The following is a 14,999-nucleotide window of genomic DNA, read 5'->3' as shown; positions in this document are numbered from 1 at the left end:
ATTTTGATGGGTGGGTGAAAATGGAAATCCAGAGCCAGAGGCTGCTTTCAGAAAAGACAAAAACCCGCCTGCAGAAACAGGCAGCTGCTCCTGCATGCGGATGAGCCGCGGCTCGCACGCAAGCGCCTCTGACGTCGAAACTGTCCACATGCGCCCTGCCTCGGCCTCAGCCGAGAACCGGCCGGGCCTTGCACCTATCACGGGTCTTAACTTACTGGTCTTGCCTTGGGACGTTGAGCCAGGCAGGCCTTTGCCTTGCCTTCTGTGAGACAGACCTCATTCCCATAAACAACAACAACAACCACCCACCCTTCTGCAAAAATTAAAACACAATGCAGAAACCGTTCCAAACAACTTATAATCACGGAAATAAGGTGGTGTCCTAAAATATGCATCTCAAAAGAGTCAAAAGCCGGGGTAAAGACTGCATTAGTACAGTATAGGCGCCATACATTTAAAGCACCCCCCGCAAGAATCCTAGGAACTGTGGTTTGTTAAGGGTTCTGGGAATCGAAGCTCAGTAAACCGTAGCTCCCAAGATTCTTGGACGGGGGTGTACTTTATAGTGTGTGTGCAGTCGAGTGAGCAGAAGGACGGGGCCAGAGCAGATTGGCATCGCTCTTCCCATTGCACCGTTTGGGAAGTTAGAAATCAGCGAGCTTTATTTCCAAGTCTTGTGGCTCCGAAGAGATTCCTGTTTGCAGACATTTCTAGCAAACAAACCATATGTTTAGGGTCCAGTGGAAATACATTTCGAGTGCGGTGCCAGGCCCCTTTGAAGCTGAGAGGACTCACTATTCAATTCATGACTTCAACTTTAGGGTGACATCAGAGGAGGGGGGTTTCCTTCTGAATGCACAGGATCGGAGCCACGTCACAAATGTAAAATCCGCAACACTGCATGCCTCAGCTTCAGGATAGTACCCAACCTTAAACCCTTTACCTGCGAGTAAGTCCCATTAGAGAAGTGGAATGGTAAGGGACTGGTGTTTACCTGTTTGGTAGGCAGGTCTGTAACCTGTCTTCAAGAGACCTCCTGCCCATTATAGGTTGTTACGATCATCCAGCATTCAGAAATATTTCACCTGTCATATAACCCACACTTTAGCTATTATGGTTAACTGCTGCTGATAGCTGATCAGCCATTAATGTGCCCTAACTTTTTTTATAAGCTTGATTATCTCCACATTTTGTTTTAGTAAATGCCATACAATAACTCTGCAATAGTTCCTCCTTTTGAACCCTAGCCCTACGGACCACCCGTGTCCCTGGGCAACTCAGAATTCTGTTATTAGGAAAAGGCATTCAGGGACGAGCAAATTTATCTCCAGCCCCCTCCCGGAATCCTTCCTAACAATCTCTCTCTCTCTGTCTCCCACCACCACCACTCCCCGTTTTTAATGCTGCTTCATTAAAAGAGATGTCCACAAACGATCTCAAGATCGTTTCCTTCCCCTGGATAGTCCCAGCCAGATTCAGGCCATTCAGTGCATCGTTGAGTTTTCAGCAGAGGGCAAGATGGGGTTCGGATCATGTTGGTCATATCTGAGATTTCTACATAAAGAAAAAACAGTGCGTTTTAAGATTATTTAAAAAATCAATGGCTTTTAATTTTAAGCCTCAGATGAGACAAAAGACACAGTGCTGTTCCCAATAAGAATCACTTATGGGTCGGGAATGGCTTCCCTGGAGGATATTTGTTTATGTATTTAATATACCGCCTTTCCCCTAATATAGGATCTGGGGTGGGGCTTGCAGCATGAATTAAAACAGACACAGCTAGAAACATATAATCAATATAATTTGAAAATAATAACAAAGCACTTTAAACACAATCAAGTGTCTTCAAAGCCCATGACACCTTTGGTAAAGGCTGTTCTCCAGCTGGAGCGCTCACAGGCCAGTGTTTCCCAGTTGTCAGTGTTTATACTACTTTTTTTTTTAGATTTGCCTTGAGACAGTCTTTAAACCTCTTTTGTTGACCACCAGCATTACGCTTTCCATTTTTAAGTTCGGAATAGAGTAGTTGCTTTGGAAGACGATCATCAGGCATCCGCACAACATGACCAGTCCAACGAAGTTGATGTTGAAGAATCATTGCTTCAACACTGGTGATCTTTGCTTCTTCCAGTACACTGATATTAGTTTGTCTGTCTTCATAAGTGATGTGTAAAAAATTTCGGAGACATCGTTGATGGAATCTTTAGAGGAGTTGGAGATGGCGTTTTATAAGTGGTCCATGTTTCACAAGCATATAGTAAGGTTGGCAGTACAATAGCTTTGTAAACAAGCATTTTGGTTTCTCTGCAAATGTCCCGGTCCTCAAACACTCTGCACTTCAATCGGGAGAAAGCCGCACTCGCAGAGCTCAGGCGATGCTGGATTTCAGCAAAACTGTTGGCCCTTGTGGAAAGGTAACTGCCTAGGTAGGAGAAGTGATCAACATAACATTTTCCAACTTTACACCACTGAGTTGGATTTGTGGCGCTGCAGAGGAGTTATTTTGTACTTGTTGGTGCAGCACTTTGGTTTTTTGGATGTTGAGTGATAGGCCAAGCTTTTCCTAAGCTTCTGCAAAGATATTTAGGATGATTTGGAGGTCATCCTCTGAGCCTGCACACACTAAATTGTCATCAGCATACTGAAGCTCTATGATGGAAGGTGGATAACCTTACTCTTTGCTTTCAGCCTGCTCAGATTGAACAGCTTTCCATCTGTTCCATATATGATTTCTACTCTGGTGGGGAGTTTCCCTTCCACAAAGTGTAGGATCAAGGCAATTAAAATAATGAATAAAGTTGGGGCAATAACACAACCCAGTTTAACACCAGATCCCACTGTGAATGGTTCACTTTGAGAGCCATTGTTATCTGTGATTGTTGCTGTCATATTATCATGGAGGAGCCCAATGGTGTTTACAAATTGGTATTGATGGGTCTGTTGATCATATCCACTGAGTTCAATGGGTCTACTCTGAGTAGGACACATCCCATTTATTTCAGGGGAGTTTTTTGTTTTTACTTCCATGTTGGATCGCAAATTCCTCTGGCACTAACGAGACTTTGCCCTCCAGTCCTTCGTGTGTCGCTGTTCCTCCCCTGTGGGTCAATCTATTTCAGTTAGATTAAACGGGACTCCGGGGGCTGACGGTTAAGGGGCTCCTGGCGAAAAGGCTCCTGTGGCTCCAGCTGCTCCACTCGGAGCTGGGACTGGTTCTCCCGGGACAGGAGTTGTGAGGATTTTTTTGTGGGCAGGCAGAACAGATGGGAAAGAGCCTCGGGGGAAGCCCCAATGAACGGGCTGCTTAGCAGCACCTTCTGGTCTTCAGTAAAGGCAAGGACACAACATGGCTGAGAAGGAGGAGGAGCCACACCACCGAGAGGCCTCCAAGACCGGACCTCACGAGTTGCCTCCGAGCCGAGCTTCCTAGGCCTTTCCAAACGCGTTTCCAAACGTTTTGCGGTCGTCGGGAGTAAGCAACCTGCCACGAGGCAGGAGTCTAAATCAAAACATCCCTCGCTTAATTCAAACTCCGTGACGGGTCCGCAGAACTCGGGTCTGGGTTCAGGAGAGAGGTTCGCCTTTTCCCCGCCCAGACCTGCTTGGTTCGGTGAGGCTCGCTTGCTCCCGGGTGAGAGATTGCCAAGGAGTGCAGTTTGAATCTGGCCCGTTCGCCAGATCGAGAGATTTCTCAGATCCCCTATCTAGAGAAATGATTAGAGAGGAAATGATTTCTATGGGGGAATTGGGCTTGGCGCTGTTCAGTCAGTCCTCTGGATAAAAGTGCGTTGGAAAAACTTTCCAAGGTCTGTATATAAACTTGCCAGTCAGTAAACGTCTTCCATCGGAATGTGCGATCTGTTTCCTCTGTTTTAATACGAGACTGGGGAGCAAATAAAGACTTTATGTGCACGTGACAAGGGTTCTTTCTTGATAAAGTAAGTCAGACACCCTTCCACTTCCTAAGTAAGGTGTTAAAATCCAAGTGGAAGGTTTAATATTATCAGCGGATAATTAAAAGTGTCGTCTCCTTTAGGTTGGATTCCTATTATTATTATTATTATTAAAATTTATACACCGCCCTTCATAAAAAGATCTCAGGGCGATTCACAAAAATAAAATGCAAGATGAAACACAATAATTAAACCCAAACAAGAAAACAATAACCCCACCCAGTAGCCCGCGATCTACATATAATGTCAAGTACATTAAATATTGAACTGTAAGCAGGTTTTTTTTAAAAAAAGGAAAAAAGTATCCTTTGCTCTGAATCAGGGGAACTCTTTACGTGTTTGTCCAGAGGTGTCCCATTGACTTCAGCAGAACTCGACTCTCGAGTCGACGTGCATTCGATGGCAGCCTTCGACAGCTTTTAGTTGTGGCATCTAGAATCGACGCAGCCTCAGCTCCCATCCTTCTCTTCACCTTCTGCGTTGTGTGAATCTGGCTGATACACGGGCACAGGGCGATCGCCGACGTTACTCCTGCTCAGAGGAGGCCCACTGAAATCAGTGGACAATGATACCCGATGGAGGAGAAGTCAGTAAGAAATAAAGCCGGCCATCTGCCAATCTCATTTTATGGAGTGCTTCGAAGCTGCTTCCTCCCAAGTCGCTTTGTGTGCCTTGCCAACTGCTTCTGTTTATATAGCCCTTGTCCTGCCTTCTGCCCTGACCTGTTAGGTTTGCATTTGAAAAAAAAGAAAAGAAAGAAAAAACCTCCGTCTTTTATTGTTTGGCAAACCTGCTCTGAAACACTAACAAACCTAGCAAGGTCAGCGGGAGGAATAGACAGGAGAAGAAGTCTCATAGAAATATCAGCTGGTTTGATATAGGAGTGTGAAGTCCACTGGTTTCAGTTTCCCTCCTCTGAGTATGGCTAAGGTCGGCTAGCTCACCCCCACAAGGCAGAACAGAAGAGAAAGAAAAGCCTGAGGCTTCTGTCTTTAGCAACGAAAACGGAAAGGAACAGTCCTTCACTCCAGCGTCCAGTAGGTAGGTTGATAAGCACCACTACTAGACTGAGCCGGTCTTATTTCCGAGTAACCAAGCGTAGGTTTGGGCTGTGGATCCCATTGATTTCAACGAGAGGGATTCCTTAGGGCTGAAGGGCAATATATCAGTTGCCCAAAGTAGTAACCAATAACTGCATTACATATTGTCTTACCAGTTAAGGCAAAACCATACATCATCATTGAATTGAATTGAAATCAGAAATACACACTAATTTCTCAGTTTATATTGGAGCTGGGTGGGCTTAATCTGGTGAAGCCACGAGCCAATTAAGGCGACGATCCAGTGCACACGGAAGACAGTGGGACTTACTTCTGAGTAAACACATGCATGAGGTGAATGTTCCACTTGTGCTATCAGGTTTAACTGAAACAAAGAAGAGTCCTGTGGATCCTTAGTGTTTAAGGACTTTAAGGACACACATTTATTATGGCATAAACTTCTCTGGAGTCTGGACTACAGTCCACTTAATCCGATGCATGATTTGGCAGTGGTGGGTTTAAATTTAACTGGTCTGAGTTGTTGCGGAATCACTATTATAACTCCCCGACAGAAATTCTACTGTGCGTTATTTAAAAGACATTAATATTCACACGGAGTAAGTTGTTGGAGCTTTCCAGCCTTAAGGGAACTGTTTAGTAAAATACCCAAATCGTCTTTAGATAGTGTTTAAAGCGCACGCTGACAACTAGCGCTTTAAATCTCTTCTCTAGAATCAGCCCAACCAAGTAAAGCGAGCAACTGAATTATTTTTTCTGCTTTTTTTTTTTAAAAAAAAACTATTATTTAGGCAAAGGAAGAAATATCAGCATTAGGATTCGAGGTTCCTGTTGAAGTCGGAAGAACATCCCATACGTATTGCTTCCAAACTAATCCACAACCCAGGCCTGCAAGGGCCTGGCTTAAACTCGAGGGCCTCGACTTTCCCGCTGCACGAAATGGAACTTACTTATGGTAAGTATCAAACTCCTAAATTCACGGCCGCAGCATCAACATAGCACGTGCGAGCTGGCTTTGATTTCTGCCTCTCTTAGAGGAAGCCCGTTTAAGCAATGGCAACGGAGGAACCGGGGGAAATATCGCTCGCTCTTGAACTCTGGCGGCAGAAGAATGTTCGGAGCTGGAAAGCGGCTGAGCTCCCGCACTGAGGCAGAATCTCTGCTTGCCAACCTGCCTGGGCGAGTGTCTGCTCGCTAAGCATCGGTGGTATTGGTGACCCCAACCTGCTGGGTGTTGTTACCTCTAGGCTGCAGCATCCGGCTTCGTCCCCCCCCCCCGCAGCAACAAATCTCCCCCAGCAACCCCAATTAAGTCACCGGGCTGGATTTAGCACAACGGCCTGAACTGCTTTTCTGCAGCGCCAGCTCAGCCCACCAACCCTTACCAAAGAACAGAAAGGATGGAAGATCTGGTCCGGGACTGGATGGATTAAGATCTTTTGTAAACCGCTTTGACGTTTTCTGACAGTCAAGCAGGATATAAAAGTGGTGAGATGAACAGTGCATTTCGGGTGCGTAAAGACCTTTCCACAGTAACTACCCAAGAACATAGAAATTAATCCTGCGTTTACTTTAGTGGGACCTACCAACACTAGGAAACCACGATTGAATTATCAGGGCAATCTTATACATGCCTATTCAAAAGTAAAACCCTTAATTCTAGATGCATTTACCTGGCAATAAGCACCATTGAACTCGGTTGGACTTGAATGGCATCGCGCTGTTCCTCTGGAACTGGCAGAGACTGCACTGAGCAGTCCATGAGCAGCCATCGCCAACCTGGTAATATTTGGGACCTTAGGCAACTCTGCTGATTGAGGGTGATGGAAGCTATGGGAGTTGTGGTCCCAAACATCTGGAAGGCACCAGGCTGGCGAAAGCTGTTCTATAAAAATATATGGATGGTGCAGAAGAGAGGCACAAACCACAAGGAAGGTCTCTTGCGAATTATCCAGTGAGATCCATTCTCTTGCGCAATGCTCTCCTGTGCCCCCACCTTTTTGTTTGTTTAATTGTCTGGTTTCTGAGATTGTTACTTAGTTGACTTGAGGAAATCACCTGCAACTGTGTAACTCAATGTGTGTTTACTCGGAAATAAATCCCATTTATGTAAAGGTCCTGCCTTATTTAAACACATCTCCTAACCTATTAATATTTAAGCAGTGTACAAAAATACAGCTTAGGAACAATGGAACTGCATAACGTTCAAAATGTGGGCACTACCACAAAGAAGGCCCTATTTTATTTTATCTAATTAAAAAAAAATACATGCCTGATGTGCTCCTCTGACCATCTCAGGATCTCTCAGTTTACCAAACAGGGTCGCCGGAAGAGGGGAAAAGTCAGGTTGCTTTAAGCCTTCAGTGATAGGGCAGACTCTACAAGAATAATCAACATGCTAGAGTAAATTACAAAGGGTTTAAAAACAATACTGTAAAAGAAAACTAGTTTTTGGGGAAAGGGGTTTTTAGAAGCCCAATTTAGTGGGAAACTCCCTTGAAACAAATCACTCCATCTTCTTCTCCACGGGCATTCATTTCAATGGGCAATGGGCAATGCGCAAAGGCGCCCCCCCAATTGTGCTCATTGTCGTGTCGGGGTTGGAATGAAAATATTTGACCCGGTTTAAAACCAAAAGTGTCTGGATTAACGTGTGTGCACGGGCTGGCTTGTTATAGCTTTGTAGATAGTTTCCTTTATGTTTGTAGCTGGCTTCCAAAAAGTCAGCTTTTAGCACGGAGAAAACTTTCAAACAGTTGTTCTTAGAATGTCTATGGGTAGAATCCATGTCTCACTTACGAATCCGTTCATGAAAACAGCGAGACGGGCAGGCCATCGGAAACACATTTGCTTATGCCATTGATTCCAACTTACTTTCACCGCAGTCCGATCCTCTGCATATTTTCTAAAACCGTAAATCGCTGCAGAACTTCGCTTTCCAGCGCAATTTCAACCATGTCTACTCGGAAGGAATTCCTATTGACTTCAACGGGGCTTGCTCCTAGGTAAGTGGAGTTAGCATTGCAGACAGACTCCCTGGCCCTGAGCAAGGGGGGGGTCGACTAGATTACTTCCGGCTTGTCTCTCCCAAAACTTACCGCTCTAAGATGCCAAGCTGATTTAGTGTTTGTAGTCGTGTTAGAGCACGGGATAGTGTGCTGTGTGTGTGTGTGTGTGTGTGTGTGTGTGTGTGTGTGTGTGTGTGTGTGTACGTGTGTACATTGCGCCTGGGTAACAATCCGATTGCCTTCAGCCGGAGTGCTCTGGGGTGAGTCTTTTTACAGACTGCAGCCAAACCCAGTCTCGGCACGCTTTACACCCAAGACAGGTATTCAGAGAGAACAGCAGGTTCTCATATTTTGGGGAGTGGGGGTCGGAGGCGGAGGAGGACGAATTCATGGCCTCAGGAGCTCACACAAATCCATGGCTAAACAAAATCTGGATCTTTGGGTTGAAAAATCGGCTTCTTTCTATGGAAACCGTTGACAGGAATCCAGAGGATTAGTCGCATTCCACTCCGGATCATTTTTATCTCTCTCTCTCCTACACTGGCAACATTTCGAAACGATTGATCCTTCCCAAGGCCATAAACAATGTCCTGAGAAAATGATCTAACCGGGCTTTCCGTTTCTTGCCTTTCTGGCCCGCGAGTCCCCCGTGGTGTACTTTTGCCAGAAAGTTGACGGGGACTTTTGACAGGTTCCCTCCTTCTTCATTGTTTTCTAAATGCCTTTAAAAAGCCTTCGCTTTGTTGTGCCAATTAACTCTACAGGTTCTTTAAAGGATCTTTGGTAGTCAATATATGAGGGAAACTATATTTATTTGAACAGAGTAGGTAAACCTCAAACAGCATCAACAAAAACAACCCCTCAGACAGTAAACTTTCTTACACAGTAAAAAAAAAACCCTATTATACCGATAAATAACCCCAAAGGAAAAATTCCAAATAAACAATTCGCCCACCACCACCACCACCAGACCTTCACCCCACATACAACACCACATCCAGCCATAGGAAGTCTCTGCAGAGTTTGGTCCATTATCCTCATCCTACTGACCTGTGCCGATTAGGGCTCCTAATTTGGGCAACCAAGCCCCAACTGGGCCGCCCTCAAGGGAACGAGTCTTCCTGGGAGGACTCACTGGAAGGGTTGGCTGCATAAGGCCAGACCTACACCTCCTTGGTTTTTTCTTGCGCGTTTTCCACTTCCCCCGCTGCTATCTATTTCCCTTGGAGTCTTGATTACGGTTTGAGCTGCCTAACACCGGGTGCCTACAGAACAGATAGCGGTTAGGAAAGAGGGTCTCTTGCGACGCCTGGCAGATCCGCGATCCACCCCACGTATTCCCAGACGCTCTTCGGGAGAAAGGACCGACGCAGTTCATTCGCGTCGGTGCTTGGAGCTCGGCGCTCTCTTCTACAGCGGCGCACCCTGGAGGCTGGTGACTGGGGAGGGTTTTGGAAACCCAGGCGCAGAAGGCACTTTGTTCTTAGTTTAAGCTACCACAAATCGGTATATTTTTCAATGCGAAACACGCACGTATGCACACCTGGCTCCCAAATTTTAAAATCCAGTAGCTAGCCACCGGGGAAAGGGTGTTAGCCCCAGTAGCACTAACAGCAAGGAAGCAGATGTTCACCCAGGCAAATAGGTGCCTTTGCAGCAACGTGTGCTAGATATTTTGATTTGGAAGCGATTGGATCCTAAGCACCGTCAGGCCAGGGTCCTTTGCCCTGCCACGTGGGCGAAAGTCACACCGAGGCCAGCCAGCGGCGTCCAGGACATAAGTTGGGCTCAATGGTCAGACAGAGCATTGCTCTGGGAGCGACCTTAGTCTGAAGCCCTGCTGGAGGCTCTGAGAAACTGCTGGACTTGCAGCCTTAGGTTGGTGTTAGGTACACTTTGGATACAAATGAGCACCTGGGGCCTTAGATTCCACCCTAAACATCTTTACAAATACCCTGTGCTGATTCCCGTGTCCACGGAATACAACGGCCGCAAATATTCCTAACTCACAGGACGTTCCCAATTCCAACCTCTCGCTTTGACGATCTTTTTAATTAGACAGGAGCATCTATTTATCTCTAAACAAAGGAATGGATCTACAGTAATAGAAATAAATAAGGAATAAGGCTCGCGCGTGCTTATGGATGCAATTAAACTCACAATCCTGGGCTTCTCGTTTGCTTGGTGTTTCCTTGGAAGTCATTGGGACAGCACATACTGTACTGTAGTTAGGAATGACTTCGGTGACTAGGAATGGGCTGATTGGGAATGTTTCTGTCGGCGGGGAGGGTTTTACCTAGATTTACTTCAAAGCAGTTGCGGTTAGGGCCTGGGCATCAGTAGAGAAATCAGCGGTAACCAAATAGATAAAACAGTCGAAGGGAAAGAGAGCCCAAGTAAGTAAGTAAGTAAGTAAGTCAAGGTATTTGGATCAAAGCCAATGGAGTCCTCGTTGCGACCTATGATGCTCTTAAATCCAGCCCCTTCGACTTAACTGGACTGTGGATCATCTCTTTCTCCCTTGCTGTTGGAAAAGCAGGCGGTGCACAAAATTATGCCTAATCTTTGAGCAGTGCCTGGGAAAAGGAAGCGGGGGTAGGGGGGGGTGGGGAGGAATCCTGTTCACATAAATGGAGGAAGGAGAGCGAGTGAGCGCCTTGCGTGCGAAGAAGATAGGAAAAGGTCGCGTGTGTCGTGGCTAGGCTGGAGCGCCGGCATTGAACGTTGGTCGCTGGGGGTTTCCCTCCGGTCGGATTGCGTAATCTCCCCGGGTGAAGGGTGGGAGGCGTGGTGGCAAAGGCAGATGGAAGAGTTGGGTGGAGGCACTGGCAGGCCAACCCCCAAGCGCCCTCAGGAGGTTTTGATGCTGTTGCTGTTTGCGCATTGGCATGTTCCCGGGCGGGGCAAGGAGGCGAAGCTTCCTCCTACAGCGCCTCGAGGTCCCCGCCTCCATCCAGCGCGACCTGCTGTTGCAGCACATTCAGGGTGGCATTTGGTGAGTCAGAAGAGGGATCCCCTCCCTCGCCAGTCTTGCCGGGGAAGCAGGCAGTTCTTGCTCTGTTTTTACACCTGCTTCGCCCTCCTTCCTGGCTGATTTATAGCCAAGGCTCAGCATTCCGCAAATCACCCGCGCCGCTGCCTCCCTCTGCTAGAAACGCACCAGCCAGCGGAATGCGCAAGACCTCCCCGGCGTCTCATCTGTGCAGCGCACAGTGTTTATCAGGGCGAGTGGGCGTGACAATTCTCCTGCGCTTTGTGAGGCTATGGAAGTAAAAGCAACATTACCCCCGGAAGGTCCAGGCGCTCGAGTTCAGCGGTACTCCACGAAATATGACTAAGGAGGAGAGACAATTACTATCATTAATTATTTGGGGGGGGGGGGGCTGAGGGCTCCTGTAATGCGGATCGAGGAAAATTTTTATGTCCGACAGTTTGCAAATATTCTTAGTGCTATATTTACACAGGGCTAGACAGCCGGCAACACACTTCAGTGAAGATAAAATAGCCCACGGAACTGTTGTAAAGATTAGTTTAAACGAATGTATAACGGAATTTTGCGAAGGCGCGAGCAGTGAGTTGGGAGGAGGAAATGAGGAATGGAGCGGAGTGGAGAGGGGGCTCTCAGAGGTATCGGAGCCTCCACACCGACCCCGCTGGCCAGAGGAGGAAGGGCAGCGCAGGATGGTGTCGGAGTTTCTGCAACGCTTCAGCCAAGGGACAGGGGAAGGAACGCAGCCCCTTCCGGAGCCCAGTTCCAGACGCAGGGCAAGGGGGCGCGTTTTGGGGTTCCCAGACTATTATGTTGGCGCAAAAGCAGACAAGCGCCATTGCCGGGTTCTGATTCGGACTAGGCAGTCATGTTTTCTGATATCTATGCACTGTAAATAATATGCACAATAAAGCTCTTAAATAAAGAGTGGACTGGAGCATCTTTACTCGAGAGTAGCCGCATCAACAATCCCCTGACAATTACTATCATTAATTATTTGGGGGGGGGGGCTGAGGGCTCCTGTAATGCGGATCGAGGAAAATTTTTATGCTATGTAGCTTATGCTTTATGTTGCTTCATATAAATACTTCTAAATTTTTCACCTTCAGCATAGCTGCCAAGTTATCCCCTTTTTAAGGGATTTCCCCTCATGCTGAATAGGCTTCCTCACGAGAAAAGGGAAAACTTGGCAGCTATGCCTTCAGCATCTTACACCAACTGCTGAACATCAGCCTTGCTTGGAAATTAAAGCCCTTTGCACTCAATATGACTACAATGCTCGCCTAAATACGGGTCATTGTAACAATTCACGCAGCACGATAAGCCAACCGGTTAAATCTAGGTTAAGTTGTTGATTCTAGATCAATGCACATGGCACGAACTGTAAGGAAGGAATAACACAACCAGCAGTACACGTCCCCTCCTCCCAGGCGATTACAATATACAGTACAGTACCTGTTTACACTGAATGCAGTCCCACGTAATATGGTTTCTGTTCTGTGGGTATGACCCAGTTCAAACTAAGCACCTACAATCAAAGCCAGTATGGTGTAGTAGTGGTTAGACTGTTGGACTAGGACCTGGGAGAACCAGGGTTCAGATCCCCACTAAGCCACGAAGCTCACTGGGTAACCTTCAGCCTAACCTACCTCGCAGCATAGTTGCGAGGCTTAAATGGGGAAGGAAAGATCCAGGGACGCCACCTAGAGCTCCTTGGAGAGAAATATGCCAATCAATCAATCAATTGAACAATCCTGTACACCAGTGGTAGTGTCCAAACTTTTTTCAAATAGGGCCAGATTTGATGAAGTGAAGGGCCTTAAGGGCCGACCAAAGTTGTTAATTTTTTTTTTTTTAGGATTGAAGTTGTTGAGCTTTTATTAGGGTTGAAGTTTTTGAGGTTTTTTTTAAAGGATTGACATTATTGAGGGATTTGGGGATTTTACCCCAGGTAATAAACTGTCACGGGAGCCCGATTAAACCAACCGGCGGGCCAGATTAGGACCCCGAAACGGATTTTGGACATGCCTGCTGTACACACCTAGTGGGGAGTACGGATCACTGAACACAAAACAAAGGGGAATCCTACAGGGTAGGCATTTGGGCTTGTTAGCAAAGTCGATGGAAGCCTGGAGTTTCTAAGCAAGAGCACAACCCTACTCATCTCTCCTTGGAAGTAAGCCTTGCCGAACCTGCTAAGTTTAGTGCTAAGTAGTCCTAAGTAGTTAGGATCCTGCGGCAACCAGTCCCAATTTAAACAAATCGGATAGTTTATTTCCACTAGCGCATTGATGTGATCACAACGGATAATGATGAACTAAAGAAAGAAAGAAATGACGACGAGGATAATTTATTGCATTTCTATTCAGCCCTTCCTCCAAAAGGAGCGCAGATAAGAGAGTAACAAAACAACACAATTTGAATTCCACGAGGGTCCTTGGTGTATCTCTCTATTAACTTGTCCCATGGCAAAAGCGATTGGACCCGGGTCTCCTCCTCTGGGCTCTAAGGGCCACGGTGAGCATCCCAGAAGGAGGGAGTTTGAGGCCAGCGCGCGCTAGGGGTGGCCTCTTTGAAGTTTCCCTTCGCCCCAAAGAAAAGCTGGAGGTCGCTTTTCACCACCAGATCCACCTATTCTTCTCCAACCTCGGCCACACGGTGAATCCCTTTTGCCTTCGTGTCAGGCTCCGCGACCTTTTATAAACAGAGACTAAGCAGCTCGCAAATGCGGGCTGGCAGGCCTGAGTATCTCGCTAGCTTCCCTTGCCATCTATCAATCCACCTTTCTAATTAGACTAATTAGGAGATCTGTGGCCTGCTGTGGGCCCCACAGACTAAGTGCTTCTGGTTTATGAAAGGACCCCCTGAATACTCGCCATGGGAGGGCGGCTTTTCAGTGGGGGAGTAACAGTTGCCACCATTTATCCCTTCGCCATTGAATAAAGAGCTCGATTAAAATGTTTGGGAACTTTCGCGGCCCCCGATCCCGCCCTAATTAGGGGTCCCGGAGAGATCACTCGAAGAGGGAAGAGAAGGACCTCCCCTCCCTGCCTTCTTGCCTTCGCAGGGCAGATCTGAAGGCGGACAGAGAATGCAGTCCTTCAGCGCCCGAGGGGGAAAAGAGGCGGCGACCGGATCCCTTTCATCTCCGCAGCTCGCAGATGCGTCTCTTGGAAACGCTCCTCGGTCCTTTCTGACCACTCATTTGAAAAGAACCTTCAACCCCGGAACCAGTGGGGAAAAGGAAAGAGCCTCTGAGCACGTGCAAAGTACATTTCGTGCGTCACAGAGCTTTCACAGCCCGGATTAGCGATTTGTGGGTAGATGAGAGGGCTCTTCTCCTTTTAGAACCGCATGGTTGTAGCGTTGGAAGAAGGGACTCAAAGGATCATCTAGTAGCCCAACCCCCTGCAAGGAGGGTGCTGGCTGCCGGGCATGCTCGGAGCCTTACTCTTTAGACATAAACCAGGAACATTTGGAGGGGTGAACAGGAGGGAGTTCTAGTTCTCCAGGCGACAAAGCCGGCGTTTGGGTTTCGGAGGAGAGAAACTCTGCCCCTCCCAGATCGTTTATAAAGCCTGCTTTTAATCTGCCATTTCCTGAACATCTCAGTTCATAGCCAGCCTCATCCGAATCGTCGAGTTCAACCCTGTTTAGATGGCTTCCCCCTAATGGAACCGAACTAATATTTGCCCATCTTTCTCCCTCTCTCTCTGTAGCTGCAAGCCTCGCCAATCCATTACGGTGGGGATCCAAACTCTGTTCCGGAACTTCTTACTTTTAACTATTAAGCCCCATGTTAAGGATTAAGGTATCCGGGCATCCTCAGAAATCAATTACTTCCACCCAAATAAGTTATTTCCAAGTCTTGAGCAAAAAGCTGGCAATCAGTCCTATTGAAATCAATTACACTTTCATCTCAGAATGGCTGAACTGTGCCAAATGGGCTGAAGCCAAATAATTTACTGCTTTGGGGCCTTTTGGATAACAG

Source organism: Zootoca vivipara, chromosome 11 (assembly GCF_963506605.1).
Source record: "Zootoca vivipara chromosome 11, rZooViv1.1, whole genome shotgun sequence".
NCBI classification, from domain to species: domain Eukaryota; kingdom Metazoa; phylum Chordata; class Lepidosauria; order Squamata; family Lacertidae; genus Zootoca; species Zootoca vivipara.
Note: the sequence above shows the minus strand (reverse complement) of the source record.